Source organism: Schistocerca piceifrons, chromosome 5 (genome assembly GCF_021461385.2).
Source record: "Schistocerca piceifrons isolate TAMUIC-IGC-003096 chromosome 5, iqSchPice1.1, whole genome shotgun sequence".
Taxonomy (NCBI): Eukaryota; Metazoa; Arthropoda; class Insecta; order Orthoptera; family Acrididae; genus Schistocerca; species Schistocerca piceifrons.
This window is the reverse complement of record NC_060142.1, coordinates 599800721-599818694: the sequence shown is the minus strand read 5'-3', so window position 1 is coordinate 599818694 and position 17974 is coordinate 599800721. Positions and strand designations below refer to the sequence as shown.

Below are 17974 nucleotides of genomic sequence, written 5' to 3'. Positions count from 1 at the left end.
TCCTGACCTAGTGCACAGCTTGTGGGACAGCGTGGCTCGACTGCGAAATGCGCCTTTCGGCTCGTCTCTCTGGCTACAGTATGCTGTTGTCCACAGTGGCACTGGCGTTGCCCATGGGGCTTCATGTAAGGCGACTGCACGTCGCTCGGCCAACAGCGGCCTACTGCAGACCGACACTTAAGAGACACCAAATACAAATCGACATCGAGAGACAGGCCCTGTCATATGGCACTCGCGACGTATATGCTGAAATTGAATGTAAAGAATGCGTCTTTTGTAGTGGGCGTCCCTCTACTGCAGTGTCACACATGACGAATAAAAAGGAAAACAGTAGAACGTCTGTGTAGGGCCATGTTTTTACCTACAGTGTCACTTGGCTGAATGTGTATAAGGCTCTGTGGCATCACTCAAACGCAGCCAAATTGTCACACTAGCTGTGTATCTCTAACAAAGTTGACGTATGTCCTCACCTCGGTGCCGGTTAAAACGATTTCGCCCCCGGGTGGGCTCGAACCACCAACCTTTCGGTTAACAGCCGAACGCGCTAGCCGATTGCGCCACGGAGGCCTTGACTTTGGCTCCCTTGTGCTCTGTATATCAACGCAATTCGTATACCTTCTGCAGGAATCTCGCAGAATGGTAGCATTTGCTTACGCCTCTTCACATGGATAACGTGCATGCACACTGTAGCGAGGCTCGTAAACGAATGACATCGCCAAGCATGACATTATACTACAAAATGCATACAAACCAATGTTCAACCTATGCATTCAGAAAACCTCTGAGGCCAGTAGAATACTTGTCATAGGTTGTAGAACATCCCTTTCATTCAGTGTACTGCCATGTGTTAGATGCTGCTCGAGATAGCTCCGCTCCTTGCAGGAAGGTTTAAAAAATGAATGCCTTCTGTGAGGTTCGAACTCACGACCCCTGGTTTACGAGACCAGTGCTCTACCACTGAGCTAAGAATGCGGCAGCTTAGCGTTTGTGAGCTATCCCCAAATTGGTACTTCATCATACTGAATCTTGCAGCCCTCGACCAGATATCGGATTTGGCACACAGCTGCTGCTGGGGGTGTCCACATTGCCGTTTTCCAAATCTCTTGAATGTTTCGCCCTTGCGATCGACGACGAGCGTCGGCCCACTAAAAGTTTGCGGTCTGCACAATCCTGACCTAGTGCACAGCTTGTGGGACAGCGTGGCTCGACTGCGAAATGCGCCTTTCGGCTCGTCTCTCTGGCTACAGTATGCTGTTGTCCACAGTGGCACTGGCGTTGCCCATGGGGCTTCATGTAAGGCGACTGCACGTCGCTCGGCCAACAGCGGCCTACTGCAGACCGACACTTAAGAGACACCAAATACAAATCGACATCGAGAGACAGGCCCTGTCATATGGCACTCGCGACGTATATGCTGAAATTGAATGTAAAGAATGCGTCTTTTGTAGTGGGCGTCCCTCTACTGCAGTGTCACACATGACGAATAAAAAGGAAAACAGTAGAACGTCTGTGTAGGGCCATGTTTTTACCTACAGTGTCACTTGGCTGAATGTGTATAAGGCTCTGTGGCATCACTCAAACGCAGCCAAATTGTCACACTAGCTGTGTATCTCTAACAAAGTTGACGTATGTCCTCACCTCGGTGCCGGTTAAAACGATTTCGCCCCCGGGTGGGCTCGAACCACCAACCTTTCGGTTAACAGCCGAACGCGCTAGCCGATTGCGCCACGGAGGCCTTGACTTTGGCTCCCTTGTGCTCTGTATATCAACGCAATTCGTATACCTTCTGCAGGAATCTCGCAGAATGGTAGCATTTGCTTACGCCTCTTCACATGGATAACGTGCATGCACACTGTAGCGAGGCTCGTAAACGAATGACATCGCCAAGCATGACATTATACTACAAAATGCATACAAACCAATGTTCAACCTATGCATTCAGAAAACCTCTGAGGCCAGTAGAATACTTGTCATAGGTTGTAGAACATCCCTTTCATTCAGTGTACTGCCATGTGTTAGATGCTGCTCGAGATAGCTCCGCTCCTTGCAGGAAGGTTTAAAAAATGAATGCCTTCTGTGAGGTTCGAACTCACGACCCCTGGTTTACGAGACCAGTGCTCTACCACTGAGCTAAGAATGCGGCAGCTTAGCGTTTGTGAGCTATCCCCAAATTGGTACTTCATCATACTGAATCTTGCAGCCCTCGACCAGATATCGGATTTGGCACACAGCTGCTGCTGGGGGTGTCCACATTGCCGTTTTCCAAATCTCTTGAATGTTTCGCCCTTGCGATCGACGACGAGCGTCGGCCCACTAAAAGTTTGCGGTCTGCACAATCCTGACCTAGTGCACAGCTTGTGGGACAGCGTGGCTCGACTGCGAAATGCGCCTTTCGGCTCGTCTCTCTGGCTACAGTATGCTGTTGTCCACAGTGGCACTGGCGTTGCCCATGGGGCTTCATGTAAGGCGACTGCACGTCGCTCGGCCAACAGCGGCCTACTGCAGACCGACACTTAAGAGACACCAAATACAAATCGACATCGAGAGACAGGCCCTGTCATATGGCACTCGCGACGTATATGCTGAAATTGAATGTAAAGAATGCGTCTTTTGTAGTGGGCGTCCCTCTACTGCAGTGTCACACATGACGAATAAAAAGGAAAACAGTAGAACGTCTGTGTAGGGCCATGTTTTTACCTACAGTGTCACTTGGCTGAATGTGTATAAGGCTCTGTGGCATCACTCAAACGCAGCCAAATTGTCACACTAGCTGTGTATCTCTAACAAAGTTGACGTATGTCCTCACCTCGGTGCCGGTTAAAACGATTTCGCCCCCGGGTGGGCTCGAACCACCAACCTTTCGGTTAACAGCCGAACGCGCTAGCCGATTGCGCCACGGAGGCCTTGACTTTGGCTCCCTTGTGCTCTGTATATCAACGCAATTCGTATACCTTCTGCAGGAATCTCGCAGAATGGTAGCATTTGCTTACGCCTCTTCACATGGATAACGTGCATGCACACTGTAGCGAGGCTCGTAAACGAATGACATCGCCAAGCATGACATTATACTACAAAATGCATACAAACCAATGTTCAACCTATGCATTCAGAAAACCTCTGAGGCCAGTAGAATACTTGTCATAGGTTGTAGAACATTCCTTTCATTCAGTGTACTGCCATGTGTTAGATGCTGCTCGAGATAGCTCCGCTCCTTGCAGGAAGGTTTAAAAAATGAATGCCTTCTGTGAGGTTCGAACTCACGACCCCTGGTTTACGAGACCAGTGCTCTACCACTGAGCTAAGAAGGCGGCAGCTTAGCGTTTGTGAGCTATCCCCAAATTGGTACTTCATCATACTGAATCTTGCAGCCCTCGACCAGATATCGGATTTGGCACACAGCTGCTGCTGGGGGTGTCCACATTGCCGTTTTCCAAATCTCTTGAATGTTTCGCCCTTGCGATCGACGACGAGCGTCGGCCCACTAAAAGTTTGCGGTCTGCACAATCCTGACCTAGTGCACAGCTTGTGGGACAGCGTGGCTCGACTGCGAAATGCGCCTTTCGGCTCGTCTCTCTGGCTACAGTATGCTGTTGTCCACAGTGGCACTGGCGTTGCCCATGGGGCTTCATGTAAGGCGACTGCACGTCGCTCGGCCAACAGCGGCCTACTGCAGACCGACACTTAAGAGACACCAAATACAAATCGACATCGAGAGACAGGCCCTGTCATATGGCACTCGCGACGTATATGCTGAAATTGAATGTAAAGAATGCGTCTTTTGTAGTGGGCGTCCCTCTACTGCAGTGTCACACATGACGAATAAAAAGGAAAACAGTAGAACGTCTGTGTAGGGCCATGTTTTTACCTACAGTGTCACTTGGCTGAATGTGTATAAGGCTCTGTGGCATCACTCAAACGCAGCCAAATTGTCACACTAGCTGTGTATCTCTAACAAAGTTGACGTATGTCCTCACCTCGGTGCCGGTTAAAACGATTTCGCCCCCGGGTGGGCTCGAACCACCAACCTTTCGGTTAACAGCCGAACGCGCTAGCCGATTGCGCCACGGAGGCCTTGACTTTGGCTCCCTTGTGCTCTGTATATCAACGCAATTCGTATACCTTCTGCAGGAATCTCGCAGAATGGTAGCATTTGCTTACGCCTCTTCACATGGATAACGTGCATGCACACTGTAGCGAGGCTCGTAAACGAATGACATCGCCAAGCATGACATTATACTACAAAATGCATACAAACCAATGTTCAACCTATGCATTCAGAAAACCTCTGAGGCCAGTAGAATACTTGTCATAGGTTGTAGAACATTCCTTTCATTCAGTGTACTGCCATGTGTTAGATGCTGCTCGAGATAGCTCCGCTCCTTGCAGGAAGGTTTAAAAAATGAATGCCTTCTGTGAGGTTCGAACTCACGACCCCTGGTTTACGAGACCAGTGCTCTACCACTGAGCTAAGAAGGCGGCAGCTTAGCGTTTGTGAGCTATCCCCAAATTGGTACTTCATCATACTGAATCTTGCAGCCCTCGACCAGATATCGGATTTGGCACACAGCTGCTGCTGGGGGTGTCCACATTGCCGTTTTCCAAATCTCTTGAATGTTTCGCCCTTGCGATCGACGACGAGCGTCGGCCCACTAAAAGTTTGCGGTCTGCACAATCCTGACCTAGTGCACAGCTTGTGGGACAGCGTGGCTCGACTGCGAAATGCGCCTTTCGGCTCGTCTCTCTGGCTACAGTATGCTGTTGTCCACAGTGGCACTGGCGTTGCCCATGGGGCTTCATGTAAGGCGACTGCACGTCGCTCGGCCAACAGCGGCCTACTGCAGACCGACACTTAAGAGACACCAAATACAAATCGACATCGAGAGACAGGCCCTGTCATATGGCACTCGCGACGTATATGCTGAAATTGAATGTAAAGAATGCGTCTTTTGTAGTGGGCGTCCCTCTACTGCAGTGTCACACATGACGAATAAAAAGGAAAACAGTAGAACGTCTGTGTAGGGCCATGTTTTTACCTACAGTGTCACTTGGCTGAATGTGTATAAGGCTCTGTGGCATCACTCAAACGCAGCCAAATTGTCACACTAGCTGTGTATCTCTAACAAAGTTGACGTATGTCCTCACCTCGGTGCCGGTTAAAACGATTTCGCCCCCGGGTGGGCTCGAACCACCAACCTTTCGGTTAACAGCCGAACGCGCTAGCCGATTGCGCCACGGAGGCCTTGACTTTGGCTCCCTTGTGCTCTGTATATCAACGCAATTCGTATACCTTCTGCAGGAATCTCGCAGAATGGTAGCATTTGCTTACGCCTCTTCACATGGATAACGTGCATGCACACTGTAGCGAGGCTCGTAAACGAATGACATCGCCAAGCATGACATTATACTACAAAATGCATACAAACCAATGTTCAACCTATGCATTCAGAAAACCTCTGAGGCCAGTAGAATACTTGTCATAGGTTGTAGAACATTCCTTTCATTCAGTGTACTGCCATGTGTTAGATGCTGCTCGAGATAGCTCCGCTCCTTGCAGGAAGGTTTAAAAAATGAATGCCTTCTGTGAGGTTCGAACTCACGACCCCTGGTTTACGAGACCAGTGCTCTACCACTGAGCTAAGAAGGCGGCAGCTTAGCGTTTGTGAGCTATCCCCAAATTGGTACTTCATCATACTGAATCTTGCAGCCCTCGACCAGATATCGGATTTGGCACACAGCTGCTGCTGGGGGTGTCCACATTGCCGTTTTCCAAATCTCTTGAATGTTTCGCCCTTGCGATCGACGACGAGCGTCGGCCCACTAAAAGTTTGCGGTCTGCACAATCCTGACCTAGTGCACAGCTTGTGGGACAGCGTGGCTCGACTGCGAAATGCGCCTTTCGGCTCGTCTCTCTGGCTACAGTATGCTGTTGTCCACAGTGGCACTGGCGTTGCCCATGGGGCTTCATGTAAGGCGACTGCACGTCGCTCGGCCAACAGCGGCCTACTGCAGACCGACACTTAAGAGACACCAAATACAAATCGACATCGAGAGACAGGCCCTGTCATATGGCACTCGCGACGTATATGCTGAAATTGAATGTAAAGAATGCGTCTTTTGTAGTGGGCGTCCCTCTACTGCAGTGTCACACATGACGAATAAAAAGGAAAACAGTAGAACGTCTGTGTAGGGCCATGTTTTTACCTACAGTGTCACTTGGCTGAATGTGTATAAGGCTCTGTGGCATCACTCAAACGCAGCCAAATTGTCACACTAGCTGTGTATCTCTAACAAAGTTGACGTATGTCCTCACCTCGGTGCCGGTTAAAACGATTTCGCCCCCGGGTGGGCTCGAACCACCAACCTTTCGGTTAACAGCCGAACGCGCTAGCCGATTGCGCCACGGAGGCCTTGACTTTGGCTCCCTTGTGCTCTGTATATCAACGCAATTCGTATACCTTCTGCAGGAATCTCGCAGAATGGTAGCATTTGCTTACGCCTCTTCACATGGATAACGTGCATGCACACTGTAGCGAGGCTCGTAAACGAATGACATCGCCAAGCATGACATTATACTACAAAATGCATACAAACCAATGTTCAACCTATGCATTCAGAAAACCTCTGAGGCCAGTAGAATACTTGTCATAGGTTGTAGAACATCCCTTTCATTCAGTGTACTGCCATGTGTTAGATGCTGCTCGAGATAGCTCCGCTCCTTGCAGGAAGGTTTAAAAAATGAATGCCTTCTGTGAGGTTCGAACTCACGACCCCTGGTTTACGAGACCAGTGCTCTACCACTGAGCTAAGAATGCGGCAGCTTAGCGTTTGTGAGCTATCCCCAAATTGGTACTTCATCATACTGAATCTTGCAGCCCTCGACCAGATATCGGATTTGGCACACAGCTGCTGCTGGGGGTGTCCACATTGCCGTTTTCCAAATCTCTTGAATGTTTCGCCCTTGCGATCGACGACGAGCGTCGGCCCACTAAAAGTTTGCGGTCTGCACAATCCTGACCTAGTGCACAGCTTGTGGGACAGCGTGGCTCGACTGCGAAATGCGCCTTTCGGCTCGTCTCTCTGGCTACAGTATGCTGTTGTCCACAGTGGCACTGGCGTTGCCCATGGGGCTTCATGTAAGGCGACTGCACGTCGCTCGGCCAACAGCGGCCTACTGCAGACCGACACTTAAGAGACACCAAATACAAATCGACATCGAGAGACAGGCCCTGTCATATGGCACTCGCGACGTATATGCTGAAATTGAATGTAAAGAATGCGTCTTTTGTAGTGGGCGTCCCTCTACTGCAGTGTCACACATGACGAATAAAAAGGAAAACAGTAGAACGTCTGTGTAGGGCCATGTTTTTACCTACAGTGTCACTTGGCTGAATGTGTATAAGGCTCTGTGGCATCACTCAAACGCAGCCAAATTGTCACACTAGCTGTGTATCTCTAACAAAGTTGACGTATGTCCTCACCTCGGTGCCGGTTAAAACGATTTCGCCCCCGGGTGGGCTCGAACCACCAACCTTTCGGTTAACAGCCGAACGCGCTAGCCGATTGCGCCACGGAGGCCTTGACTTTGGCTCCCTTGTGCTCTGTATATCAACGCAATTCGTATACCTTCTGCAGGAATCTCGCAGAATGGTAGCATTTGCTTACGCCTCTTCACATGGATAACGTGCATGCACACTGTAGCGAGGCTCGTAAACGAATGACATCGCCAAGCATGACATTATACTACAAAATGCATACAAACCAATGTTCAACCTATGCATTCAGAAAACCTCTGAGGCCAGTAGAATACTTGTCATAGGTTGTAGAACATCCCTTTCATTCAGTGTACTGCCATGTGTTAGATGCTGCTCGAGATAGCTCCGCTCCTTGCAGGAAGGTTTAAAAAATGAATGCCTTCTGTGAGGTTCGAACTCACGACCCCTGGTTTACGAGACCAGTGCTCTACCACTGAGCTAAGAATGCGGCAGCTTAGCGTTTGTGAGCTATCCCCAAATTGGTACTTCATCATACTGAATCTTGCAGCCCTCGACCAGATATCGGATTTGGCACACAGCTGCTGCTGGGGGTGTCCACATTGCCGTTTTCCAAATCTCTTGAATGTTTCGCCCTTGCGATCGACGACGAGCGTCGGCCCACTAAAAGTTTGCGGTCTGCACAATCCTGACCTAGTGCACAGCTTGTGGGACAGCGTGGCTCGACTGCGAAATGCGCCTTTCGGCTCGTCTCTCTGGCTACAGTATGCTGTTGTCCACAGTGGCACTGGCGTTGCCCATGGGGCTTCATGTAAGGCGACTGCACGTCGCTCGGCCAACAGCGGCCTACTGCAGACCGACACTTAAGAGACACCAAATACAAATCGACATCGAGAGACAGGCCCTGTCATATGGCACTCGCGACGTATATGCTGAAATTGAATGTAAAGAATGCGTCTTTTGTAGTGGGCGTCCCTCTACTGCAGTGTCACACATGACGAATAAAAAGGAAAACAGTAGAACGTCTGTGTAGGGCCATGTTTTTACCTACAGTGTCACTTGGCTGAATGTGTATAAGGCTCTGTGGCATCACTCAAACGCAGCCAAATTGTCACACTAGCTGTGTATCTCTAACAAAGTTGACGTATGTCCTCACCTCGGTGCCGGTTAAAACGATTTCGCCCCCGGGTGGGCTCGAACCACCAACCTTTCGGTTAACAGCCGAACGCGCTAGCCGATTGCGCCACGGAGGCCTTGACTTTGGCTCCCTTGTGCTCTGTATATCAACGCAATTCGTATACCTTCTGCAGGAATCTCGCAGAATGGTAGCATTTGCTTACGCCTCTTCACATGGATAACGTGCATGCACACTGTAGCGAGGCTCGTAAACGAATGACATCGCCAAGCATGACATTATACTACAAAATGCATACAAACCAATGTTCAACCTATGCATTCAGAAAACCTCTGAGGCCAGTAGAATACTTGTCATAGGTTGTAGAACATCCCTTTCATTCAGTGTACTGCCATGTGTTAGATGCTGCTCGAGATAGCTCCGCTCCTTGCAGGAAGGTTTAAAAAATGAATGCCTTCTGTGAGGTTCGAACTCACGACCCCTGGTTTACGAGACCAGTGCTCTACCACTGAGCTAAGAATGCGGCAGCTTAGCGTTTGTGAGCTATCCCCAAATTGGTACTTCATCATACTGAATCTTGCAGCCCTCGACCAGATATCGGATTTGGCACACAGCTGCTGCTGGGGGTGTCCACATTGCCGTTTTCCAAATCTCTTGAATGTTTCGCCCTTGCGATCGACGACGAGCGTCGGCCCACTAAAAGTTTGCGGTCTGCACAATCCTGACCTAGTGCACAGCTTGTGGGACAGCGTGGCTCGACTGCGAAATGCGCCTTTCGGCTCGTCTCTCTGGCTACAGTATGCTGTTGTCCACAGTGGCACTGGCGTTGCCCATGGGGCTTCATGTAAGGCGACTGCACGTCGCTCGGCCAACAGCGGCCTACTGCAGACCGACACTTAAGAGACACCAAATACAAATCGACATCGAGAGACAGGCCCTGTCATATGGCACTCGCGACGTATATGCTGAAATTGAATGTAAAGAATGCGTCTTTTGTAGTGGGCGTCCCTCTACTGCAGTGTCACACATGACGAATAAAAAGGAAAACAGTAGAACGTCTGTGTAGGGCCATGTTTTTACCTACAGTGTCACTTGGCTGAATGTGTATAAGGCTCTGTGGCATCACTCAAACGCAGCCAAATTGTCACACTAGCTGTGTATCTCTAACAAAGTTGACGTATGTCCTCACCTCGGTGCCGGTTAAAACGATTTCGCCCCCGGGTGGGCTCGAACCACCAACCTTTCGGTTAACAGCCGAACGCGCTAGCCGATTGCGCCACGGAGGCCTTGACTTTGGCTCCCTTGTGCTCTGTATATCAACGCAATTCGTATACCTTCTGCAGGAATCTCGCAGAATGGTAGCATTTGCTTACGCCTCTTCACATGGATAACGTGCATGCACACTGTAGCGAGGCTCGTAAACGAATGACATCGCCAAGCATGACATTATACTACAAAATGCATACAAACCAATGTTCAACCTATGCATTCAGAAAACCTCTGAGGCCAGTAGAATACTTGTCATAGGTTGTAGAACATCCCTTTCATTCAGTGTACTGCCATGTGTTAGATGCTGCTCGAGATAGCTCCGCTCCTTGCAGGAAGGTTTAAAAAATGAATGCCTTCTGTGAGGTTCGAACTCACGACCCCTGGTTTACGAGACCAGTGCTCTACCACTGAGCTAAGAATGCGGCAGCTTAGCGTTTGTGAGCTATCCCCAAATTGGTACTTCATCATACTGAATCTTGCAGCCCTCGACCAGATATCGGATTTGGCACACAGCTGCTGCTGGGGGTGTCCACATTGCCGTTTTCCAAATCTCTTGAATGTTTCGCCCTTGCGATCGACGACGAGCGTCGGCCCACTAAAAGTTTGCGGTCTGCACAATCCTGACCTAGTGCACAGCTTGTGGGACAGCGTGGCTCGACTGCGAAATGCGCCTTTCGGCTCGTCTCTCTGGCTACAGTATGCTGTTGTCCACAGTGGCACTGGCGTTGCCCATGGGGCTTCATGTAAGGCGACTGCACGTCGCTCGGCCAACAGCGGCCTACTGCAGACCGACACTTAAGAGACACCAAATACAAATCGACATCGAGAGACAGGCCCTGTCATATGGCACTCGCGACGTATATGCTGAAATTGAATGTAAAGAATGCGTCTTTTGTAGTGGGCGTCCCTCTACTGCAGTGTCACACATGACGAATAAAAAGGAAAACAGTAGAACGTCTGTGTAGGGCCATGTTTTTACCTACAGTGTCACTTGGCTGAATGTGTATAAGGCTCTGTGGCATCACTCAAACGCAGCCAAATTGTCACACTAGCTGTGTATCTCTAACAAAGTTGACGTATGTCCTCACCTCGGTGCCGGTTAAAACGATTTCGCCCCCGGGTGGGCTCGAACCACCAACCTTTCGGTTAACAGCCGAACGCGCTAGCCGATTGCGCCACGGAGGCCTTGACTTTGGCTCCCTTGTGCTCTGTATATCAACGCAATTCGTATACCTTCTGCAGGAATCTCGCAGAATGGTAGCATTTGCTTACGCCTCTTCACATGGATAACGTGCATGCACACTGTAGCGAGGCTCGTAAACGAATGACATCGCCAAGCATGACATTATACTACAAAATGCATACAAACCAATGTTCAACCTATGCATTCAGAAAACCTCTGAGGCCAGTAGAATACTTGTCATAGGTTGTAGAACATCCCTTTCATTCAGTGTACTGCCATGTGTTAGATGCTGCTCGAGATAGCTCCGCTCCTTGCAGGAAGGTTTAAAAAATGAATGCCTTCTGTGAGGTTCGAACTCACGACCCCTGGTTTACGAGACCAGTGCTCTACCACTGAGCTAAGAATGCGGCAGCTTAGCGTTTGTGAGCTATCCCCAAATTGGTACTTCATCATACTGAATCTTGCAGCCCTCGACCAGATATCGGATTTGGCACACAGCTGCTGCTGGGGGTGTCCACATTGCCGTTTTCCAAATCTCTTGAATGTTTCGCCCTTGCGATCGACGACGAGCGTCGGCCCACTAAAAGTTTGCGGTCTGCACAATCCTGACCTAGTGCACAGCTTGTGGGACAGCGTGGCTCGACTGCGAAATGCGCCTTTCGGCTCGTCTCTCTGGCTACAGTATGCTGTTGTCCACAGTGGCACTGGCGTTGCCCATGGGGCTTCATGTAAGGCGACTGCACGTCGCTCGGCCAACAGCGGCCTACTGCAGACCGACACTTAAGAGACACCAAATACAAATCGACATCGAGAGACAGGCCCTGTCATATGGCACTCGCGACGTATATGCTGAAATTGAATGTAAAGAATGCGTCTTTTGTAGTGGGCGTCCCTCTACTGCAGTGTCACACATGACGAATAAAAAGGAAAACAGTAGAACGTCTGTGTAGGGCCATGTTTTTACCTACAGTGTCACTTGGCTGAATGTGTATAAGGCTCTGTGGCATCACTCAAACGCAGCCAAATTGTCACACTAGCTGTGTATCTCTAACAAAGTTGACGTATGTCCTCACCTCGGTGCCGGTTAAAACGATTTCGCCCCCGGGTGGGCTCGAACCACCAACCTTTCGGTTAACAGCCGAACGCGCTAGCCGATTGCGCCACGGAGGCCTTGACTTTGGCTCCCTTGTGCTCTGTATATCAACGCAATTCGTATACCTTCTGCAGGAATCTCGCAGAATGGTAGCATTTGCTTACGCCTCTTCACATGGATAACGTGCATGCACACTGTAGCGAGGCTCGTAAACGAATGACATCGCCAAGCATGACATTATACTACAAAATGCATACAAACCAATGTTCAACCTATGCATTCAGAAAACCTCTGAGGCCAGTAGAATACTTGTCATAGGTTGTAGAACATCCCTTTCATTCAGTGTACTGCCATGTGTTAGATGCTGCTCGAGATAGCTCCGCTCCTTGCAGGAAGGTTTAAAAAATGAATGCCTTCTGTGAGGTTCGAACTCACGACCCCTGGTTTACGAGACCAGTGCTCTACCACTGAGCTAAGAATGCGGCAGCTTAGCGTTTGTGAGCTATCCCCAAATTGGTACTTCATCATACTGAATCTTGCAGCCCTCGACCAGATATCGGATTTGGCACACAGCTGCTGCTGGGGGTGTCCACATTGCCGTTTTCCAAATCTCTTGAATGTTTCGCCCTTGCGATCGACGACGAGCGTCGGCCCACTAAAAGTTTGCGGTCTGCACAATCCTGACCTAGTGCACAGCTTGTGGGACAGCGTGGCTCGACTGCGAAATGCGCCTTTCGGCTCGTCTCTCTGGCTACAGTATGCTGTTGTCCACAGTGGCACTGGCGTTGCCCATGGGGCTTCATGTAAGGCGACTGCACGTCGCTCGGCCAACAGCGGCCTACTGCAGACCGACACTTAAGAGACACCAAATACAAATCGACATCGAGAGACAGGCCCTGTCATATGGCACTCGCGACGTATATGCTGAAATTGAATGTAAAGAATGCGTCTTTTGTAGTGGGCGTCCCTCTACTGCAGTGTCACACATGACGAATAAAAAGGAAAACAGTAGAACGTCTGTGTAGGGCCATGTTTTTACCTACAGTGTCACTTGGCTGAATGTGTATAAGGCTCTGTGGCATCACTCAAACGCAGCCAAATTGTCACACTAGCTGTGTATCTCTAACAAAGTTGACGTATGTCCTCACCTCGGTGCCGGTTAAAACGATTTCGCCCCCGGGTGGGCTCGAACCACCAACCTTTCGGTTAACAGCCGAACGCGCTAGCCGATTGCGCCACGGAGGCCTTGACTTTGGCTCCCTTGTGCTCTGTATATCAACGCAATTCGTATACCTTCTGCAGGAATCTCGCAGAATGGTAGCATTTGCTTACGCCTCTTCACATGGATAACGTGCATGCACACTGTAGCGAGGCTCGTAAACGAATGACATCGCCAAGCATGACATTATACTACAAAATGCATACAAACCAATGTTCAACCTATGCATTCAGAAAACCTCTGAGGCCAGTAGAATACTTGTCATAGGTTGTAGAACATCCCTTTCATTCAGTGTACTGCCATGTGTTAGATGCTGCTCGAGATAGCTCCGCTCCTTGCAGGAAGGTTTAAAAAATGAATGCCTTCTGTGAGGTTCGAACTCACGACCCCTGGTTTACGAGACCAGTGCTCTACCACTGAGCTAAGAATGCGGCAGCTTAGCGTTTGTGAGCTATCCCCAAATTGGTACTTCATCATACTGAATCTTGCAGCCCTCGACCAGATATCGGATTTGGCACACAGCTGCTGCTGGGGGTGTCCACATTGCCGTTTTCCAAATCTCTTGAATGTTTCGCCCTTGCGATCGACGACGAGCGTCGGCCCACTTAAAAGTTTGCGGTCTGCACAATCCTGACCTAGTGCACAGCTTGTGGGACAGCGTGGCTCGACTGCGAAATGCGCCTTTCGGCTCGTCTCTCTGGCTACAGTATGCTGTTGTCCACAGTGGCACTGGCGTTGCCCATGGGGCTTCATGTAAGGCGACTGCACGTCGCTCGGCCAACAGCGGCCTACTGCAGACCGACACTTAAGAGACACCAAATACAAATCGACATCGAGAGACAGGCCCTGTCATATGGCACTCGCGACGTATATGCTGAAATTGAATGTAAAGAATGCGTCTTTTGTAGTGGGCGTCCCTCTACTGCAGTGTCACACATGACGAATAAAAAGGAAAACAGTAGAACGTCTGTGTAGGGCCATGTTTTTACCTACAGTGTCACTTGGCTGAATGTGTATAAGGCTCTGTGGCATCACTCAAACGCAGCCAAATTGTCACACTAGCTGTGTATCTCTAACAAAGTTGACGTATGTCCTCACCTCGGTGCCGGTTAAAACGATTTCGCCCCCGGGTGGGCTCGAACCACCAACCTTTCGGTTAACAGCCGAACGCGCTAGCCGATTGCGCCACGGAGGCCTTGACTTTGGCTCCCTTGTGCTCTGTATATCAACGCAATTCGTATACCTTCTGCAGGAATCTCGCAGAATGGTAGCATTTGCTTACGCCTCTTCACATGGATAACGTGCATGCACACTGTAGCGAGGCTCGTAAACGAATGACATCGCCAAGCATGACATTATACTACAAAATTGCATACAAACCAATGTTCAACCTATGCATTCAGAAAACCTCTGAGGCCAGTAGAATACTTGTCATAGGTTGTAGAACATCCCTTTCATTCAGTGTACTGCCATGTGTTAGATGCTGCTCGAGATAGCTCCGCTCCTTGCAGGAAGGTTTAAAAAATGAATGCCTTCTGTGAGGTTCGAACTCACGACCCCTGGTTTACGAGACCAGTGCTCTACCACTGAGCTAAGAATGCGGCAGCTTAGCGTTTGTGAGCTATCCCCAAATTGGTACTTCATCATACTGAATCTTGCAGCCCTCGACCAGATATCGGATTTGGCACACAGCTGCTGCTGGGGGTGTCCACATTGCCGTTTTCCAAATCTCTTGAATGTTTCGCCCTTGCGATCGACGACGAGCGTCGGCCCACTAAAAGTTTGCGGTCTGCACAATCCTGACCTAGTGCACAGCTTGTGGGACAGCGTGGCTCGACTGCGAAATGCGCCTTTCGGCTCGTCTCTCTGGCTACAGTATGCTGTTGTCCACAGTGGCACTGGCGTTGCCCATGGGGCTTCATGTAAGGCGACTGCACGTCGCTCGGCCAACAGCGGCCTACTGCAGACCGACACTTAAGAGACACCAAATACAAATCGACATCGAGAGACAGGCCCTGTCATATGGCACTCGCGACGTATATGCTGAAATTGAATGTAAAGAATGCGTCTTTTGTAGTGGGCGTCCCTCTACTGCAGTGTCACACATGACGAATAAAAAGGAAAACAGTAGAACGTCTGTGTAGGGCCATGTTTTTACCTACAGTGTCACTTGGCTGAATGTGTATAAGGCTCTGTGGCATCACTCAAACGCAGCCAAATTGTCACACTAGCTGTGTATCTCTAACAAAGTTGACGTATGTCCTCACCTCGGTGCCGGTTAAAACGATTTCGCCCCCGGGTGGGCTCGAACCACCAACCTTTCGGTTAACAGCCGAACGCGCTAGCCGATTGCGCCACGGAGGCCTTGACTTTGGCTCCCTTGTGCTCTGTATATCAACGCAATTCGTATACCTTCTGCAGGAATCTCGCAGAATGGTAGCATTTGCTTACGCCTCTTCACATGGATAACGTGCATGCACACTGTAGCGAGGCTCGTAACGAATGACATCGCCAAGCATGACATTATACTACAAAATGCATACAAACCAATGTTCAACCTATGCATTCAGAAAACCTCTGAGGCCAGTAGAATACTTGTCATAGGTTGTAGAACATCCCTTTCATTCAGTGTACTGCCATGTGTTTAGATGCTGCTCGAGATAGCTCCGCTCCTTGCAGGAAGGTTTAAAAAATGAATGCCTTCTGTGAGGTTCGAACTCACGACCCCTGGTTTACGAGACCAGTGCTCTACCACTGAGCTAAGAATGCGGCAGCTTAGCGTTTGTGAGCTATCCCCAAATTGGTACTTCATCATACTGAATCTTGCAGCCCTCGACCAGATATCGGATTTGGCACACAGCTGCTGCTGGGGGTGTCCACATTGCCGTTTTCCAAATCTCTTGAATGTTTCGCCCTTGCGATCGACGACGAGCGTCGGCCCACTAAAAGTTTGCGGTCTGCACAATCCTGACCTAGTGCACAGCTTGTGGGACAGCGTGGCTCGACTGCGAAATGCGCCTTTCGGCTCGTCTCTCTGGCTACAGTATGCTGTTGTCCACAGTGGCACTGGCGTTGCCCATGGGGCTTCATGTAAGGCGACTGCACGTCGCTCGGCCAACAGCGGCCTACTGCAGACCGACACTTAAGAGACACCAAATACAAATCGACATCGAGAGACAGGCCCTGTCATATGGCACTCGCGACGTATATGCTGAAATTGAATGTAAAGAATGCGTCTTTTGTAGTGGGCGTCCCTCTACTGCAGTGTCACACATGACGAATAAAAAGGAAAACAGTAGAACGTCTGTGTAGGGCCATGTTTTTACCTACAGTGTCACTTGGCTGAATGTGTATAAGGCTCTGTGGCATCACTCAAACGCAGCCAAATTGTCACACTAGCTGTGTATCTCTAACAAAGTTGACGTATGTCCTCACCTCGGTGCCGGTTAAAACGATTTCGCCCCCGGGTGGGCTCGAACCACCAACCTTTCGGTTAACAGCCGAACGCGCTAGCCGATTGCGCCACGGAGGCCTTGACTTTGGCTCCCTTGTGCTCTGTATATCAACGCAATTCGTATACCTTCTGCAGGAATCTCGCAGAATGGTAGCATTTGCTTACGCCTCTTCACATGGATAACGTGCATGCACACTGTAGCGAGGCTCGTAAACGAATGACATCGCCAAGCATGACATTATACTACAAAATGCATACAAACCAATGTTCAACCTATGCATTCAGAAAACCTCTGAGGCCAGTAGAATACTTGTCATAGGTTGTAGAACATCCCTTTCATTCAGTGTACTGCCATGTGTTAGATGCTGCTCGAGATAGCTCCGCTCCTTGCAGGAAGGTTTAAAAAATGAATGCCTTCTGTGAGGTTCGAACTCACGACCCCTGGTTTACGAGACCAGTGCTCTACCACTGAGCTAAGAATGCGGCAGCTTAGCGTTTGTGAGCTATCCCCAAATTGGTACTTCATCATACTGAATCTTGCAGCCCTCGACCAGATATCGGATTTGGCACACAGCTGCTGCTGGGGGTGTCCACATTGCCGTTTTCCAAATCTCTTGAATGTTTCGCCCTTGCGATCGACGACGAGCGTCGGCCCACTAAAAGTTTGCGGTCTGCACAATCCTGACCTAGTGCACAGCTTGTGGGACAGCGTGGCTCGACTGCGAAATGCGCCTTTCGGCTCGTCTCTCTGGCTACAGTATGCTGTTGTCCACAGTGGCACTGGCGTTGCCCATGGGGCTTCATGTAAGGCGACTGCACGTCGCTCGGCCAACAGCGGCCTACTGCAGACCGACACTTAAGAGACACCAAATACAAATCGACATCGAGAGACAGGCCCTGTCATATGGCACTCGCGACGTATATGCTGAAATTGAATGTAAAGAATGCGTCTTTTGTAGTGGGCGTCCCTCTACTGCAGTGTCACACATGACGAATAAAAAGGAAAACAGTAGAACGTCTGTGTAGGGCCATGTTTTTACCTACAGTGTCACTTGGCTGAATGTGTATAAGGCTCTGTGGCATCACTCAAACGCAGCCAAATTGTCACACTAGCTGTGTATCTCTAACAAA

General features: G+C 49.7%; 30 non-coding genes across 30 annotated transcripts; all 30 read right to left on the bottom strand.

Annotated features, from left to right (window-relative positions):
* Window positions 1-493: 493 nt before the first annotated feature.
* On the bottom strand, window positions 494-567 carry Trnan-guu. The gene has a single exon. It is a non-coding gene; the product is annotated as a tRNA-Asn (tRNA).
* Window positions 568-900: 333 nt separating this feature from the next.
* Window positions 901-972, bottom strand: Trnat-cgu. The gene has a single exon. It is a non-coding gene; the product is annotated as a tRNA-Thr (tRNA).
* Window positions 973-1661: 689 nt separating this feature from the next.
* On the bottom strand, window positions 1662-1735 carry Trnan-guu. Its single transcript has one exon. It is a non-coding gene; the product is annotated as a tRNA-Asn (tRNA).
* A 333-nt stretch (window positions 1736-2068) lies between these two features.
* Window positions 2069-2140, bottom strand: Trnat-cgu. The gene has a single exon. It is a non-coding gene; the product is annotated as a tRNA-Thr (tRNA).
* A 689-nt stretch (window positions 2141-2829) lies between these two features.
* Trnan-guu lies at window positions 2830-2903 on the bottom strand. Its single transcript has one exon. It is a non-coding gene; the product is annotated as a tRNA-Asn (tRNA).
* Window positions 2904-3236: 333 nt separating this feature from the next.
* On the bottom strand, window positions 3237-3308 carry Trnat-cgu. The gene has a single exon. It is a non-coding gene; the product is annotated as a tRNA-Thr (tRNA).
* A 689-nt stretch (window positions 3309-3997) lies between these two features.
* Window positions 3998-4071, bottom strand: Trnan-guu. Its single transcript has one exon. It is a non-coding gene; the product is annotated as a tRNA-Asn (tRNA).
* Window positions 4072-4404: 333 nt separating this feature from the next.
* Trnat-cgu lies at window positions 4405-4476 on the bottom strand. The gene has a single exon. It is a non-coding gene; the product is annotated as a tRNA-Thr (tRNA).
* A 689-nt stretch (window positions 4477-5165) lies between these two features.
* Trnan-guu lies at window positions 5166-5239 on the bottom strand. Its single transcript has one exon. It is a non-coding gene; the product is annotated as a tRNA-Asn (tRNA).
* A 333-nt stretch (window positions 5240-5572) lies between these two features.
* On the bottom strand, window positions 5573-5644 carry Trnat-cgu. Its single transcript has one exon. It is a non-coding gene; the product is annotated as a tRNA-Thr (tRNA).
* A 689-nt stretch (window positions 5645-6333) lies between these two features.
* On the bottom strand, window positions 6334-6407 carry Trnan-guu. The gene has a single exon. It is a non-coding gene; the product is annotated as a tRNA-Asn (tRNA).
* Window positions 6408-6740: 333 nt separating this feature from the next.
* Trnat-cgu lies at window positions 6741-6812 on the bottom strand. Its single transcript has one exon. It is a non-coding gene; the product is annotated as a tRNA-Thr (tRNA).
* Window positions 6813-7501: 689 nt separating this feature from the next.
* On the bottom strand, window positions 7502-7575 carry Trnan-guu. The gene has a single exon. It is a non-coding gene; the product is annotated as a tRNA-Asn (tRNA).
* A 333-nt stretch (window positions 7576-7908) lies between these two features.
* Trnat-cgu lies at window positions 7909-7980 on the bottom strand. The gene has a single exon. It is a non-coding gene; the product is annotated as a tRNA-Thr (tRNA).
* A 689-nt stretch (window positions 7981-8669) lies between these two features.
* Window positions 8670-8743, bottom strand: Trnan-guu. The gene has a single exon. It is a non-coding gene; the product is annotated as a tRNA-Asn (tRNA).
* Window positions 8744-9076: 333 nt separating this feature from the next.
* Trnat-cgu lies at window positions 9077-9148 on the bottom strand. The gene has a single exon. It is a non-coding gene; the product is annotated as a tRNA-Thr (tRNA).
* A 689-nt stretch (window positions 9149-9837) lies between these two features.
* Trnan-guu lies at window positions 9838-9911 on the bottom strand. Its single transcript has one exon. It is a non-coding gene; the product is annotated as a tRNA-Asn (tRNA).
* A 333-nt stretch (window positions 9912-10244) lies between these two features.
* On the bottom strand, window positions 10245-10316 carry Trnat-cgu. The gene has a single exon. It is a non-coding gene; the product is annotated as a tRNA-Thr (tRNA).
* Window positions 10317-11005: 689 nt separating this feature from the next.
* Window positions 11006-11079, bottom strand: Trnan-guu. Its single transcript has one exon. It is a non-coding gene; the product is annotated as a tRNA-Asn (tRNA).
* Window positions 11080-11412: 333 nt separating this feature from the next.
* Window positions 11413-11484, bottom strand: Trnat-cgu. The gene has a single exon. It is a non-coding gene; the product is annotated as a tRNA-Thr (tRNA).
* A 689-nt stretch (window positions 11485-12173) lies between these two features.
* Trnan-guu lies at window positions 12174-12247 on the bottom strand. The gene has a single exon. It is a non-coding gene; the product is annotated as a tRNA-Asn (tRNA).
* A 333-nt stretch (window positions 12248-12580) lies between these two features.
* Trnat-cgu lies at window positions 12581-12652 on the bottom strand. The gene has a single exon. It is a non-coding gene; the product is annotated as a tRNA-Thr (tRNA).
* A 689-nt stretch (window positions 12653-13341) lies between these two features.
* Window positions 13342-13415, bottom strand: Trnan-guu. Its single transcript has one exon. It is a non-coding gene; the product is annotated as a tRNA-Asn (tRNA).
* Window positions 13416-13748: 333 nt separating this feature from the next.
* Window positions 13749-13820, bottom strand: Trnat-cgu. Its single transcript has one exon. It is a non-coding gene; the product is annotated as a tRNA-Thr (tRNA).
* Window positions 13821-14510: 690 nt separating this feature from the next.
* On the bottom strand, window positions 14511-14584 carry Trnan-guu. Its single transcript has one exon. It is a non-coding gene; the product is annotated as a tRNA-Asn (tRNA).
* A 334-nt stretch (window positions 14585-14918) lies between these two features.
* Trnat-cgu lies at window positions 14919-14990 on the bottom strand. Its single transcript has one exon. It is a non-coding gene; the product is annotated as a tRNA-Thr (tRNA).
* A 689-nt stretch (window positions 14991-15679) lies between these two features.
* Window positions 15680-15753, bottom strand: Trnan-guu. The gene has a single exon. It is a non-coding gene; the product is annotated as a tRNA-Asn (tRNA).
* A 333-nt stretch (window positions 15754-16086) lies between these two features.
* Window positions 16087-16158, bottom strand: Trnat-cgu. Its single transcript has one exon. It is a non-coding gene; the product is annotated as a tRNA-Thr (tRNA).
* Window positions 16159-16847: 689 nt separating this feature from the next.
* Window positions 16848-16921, bottom strand: Trnan-guu. Its single transcript has one exon. It is a non-coding gene; the product is annotated as a tRNA-Asn (tRNA).
* A 333-nt stretch (window positions 16922-17254) lies between these two features.
* On the bottom strand, window positions 17255-17326 carry Trnat-cgu. The gene has a single exon. It is a non-coding gene; the product is annotated as a tRNA-Thr (tRNA).
* Window positions 17327-17974: the final 648 nt, after the last annotated feature.